The sequence below is a fragment of the Tachyglossus aculeatus genome, chromosome 1, assembly GCF_015852505.1.
Source record: "Tachyglossus aculeatus isolate mTacAcu1 chromosome 1, mTacAcu1.pri, whole genome shotgun sequence".
NCBI classification, from domain to species: Eukaryota; Metazoa; Chordata; class Mammalia; order Monotremata; family Tachyglossidae; genus Tachyglossus; species Tachyglossus aculeatus.
The window spans coordinates 44,444,853-44,446,133 of NC_052066.1; the positions used below are offsets into that span (position 1 = coordinate 44,444,853).

General features: G+C 44.4%; 1 non-coding gene across 1 annotated transcript; it reads right to left on the reverse strand.

The window, feature by feature from the left end:
- Positions 1–454: 454 nt before the first annotated feature.
- On the reverse strand, positions 455–592 carry LOC119933885. Its single transcript, XR_005452757.1, has one exon. It is a non-coding gene; the product is annotated as a small nucleolar RNA SNORA7 (small nucleolar RNA).
- Positions 593–1,281: the final 689 nt, after the last annotated feature.

The window sequence follows — 1,281 nt, forward strand, 5'->3', positions numbered from 1 at the left end:
AGTATCACAATATATAAGGGTGCAGCAGATGATCCTCCAGATATTCTCCTTGTGCAACCTCATGTAAATATATATATATATATATATATATATATATATATATATACACATTCATTCACTTATTCAATCATAGTTACTGATCCCTTACTATGTGCAAAGCACTCTACTAAGCACTTGGGAGAGTACCATGTAACAATAAATGACACATTCCCTGGCCACAGTGAGCTATTTTATCTTATGCCATTGAGTCATTTCCAAACCATAGTGTTACCATGGCCACATCTCTTCCAGAATGCCCCGCTCTCCATCTGCAATTGTTTTGGTAGTGTATCCATAGAGTCTTCTTGGTAACAATACGGAAGTGGTTTACCATTGCCTCCTTCCACACAGAAAACTTGAGTCTCTGCCCTCGACTCTCTCCCCTTCCACCTCTACACAGCACGGGTGAGTTTTGGCTTGTAGCCGATTGCCTTCCACTCTCTAGCCACTGCCCAAACTAGGAATGGAATGGGTAGGCCTCTGTTTGACTCTCCCTCCCATAGCGGAGACTGGTAGAGTACTGGAAACTCTCCAGGTGCAACCCCGAGAGAGGAGAATGAGCTTACAGTCATATAAATATGCATTCATGCATGTTTATATAGTCATATTCAAAGTCAACAACCTGTTGTCAAAATATCAAGACCTACTGGCCGTGTTTCATATTAGGATATTAGCATTAGTGTCCACTGAATTTTTCAGCATCAAGAAATTCACAAAAAGCAGCAATCGACTACAGAGCCTGCCCACCTGCCTTCTTGCCAGCCTAACGTCTTGTCAACCTGCCTGCAGTCCTCAGTGCTGGCCTGTCTATTCACCACCTACTTGCTGGCTGGCCTGTCTACTTTCTGGCCTGTCTATCTGCCCGCCTTTCTGCCAGTCTTTCCTTCTTCCATCTGCCTGCCAGCTCACCTGCCTGTCTGCATGCCCACCTGTCTGTCAACTTGCCCACCAGCCTTGTCGCCTGACTGCCCACATGCCTATCTAGCTGCCTGATTGCCTGCCTATCTGCCTCTTTGAATGAGTATACCAAAATGTCATGGCCCATTTTTCCTTTGCCACCCGAAGTCTGCAGTAGATTTCAAGCTCTCATAATCAGCAGCATTTTGTTTAGGGAGAAGTTCTGAATGGTTCAGCAATTCTTCTTGAAGAAAGTGTGCTACCCTTTACCCTCTGTCTTTACAAGATGGATTCCCGCTTATTAAAGCTTACCTCAACTCCCTGCACATTTAAAATTATACAGGT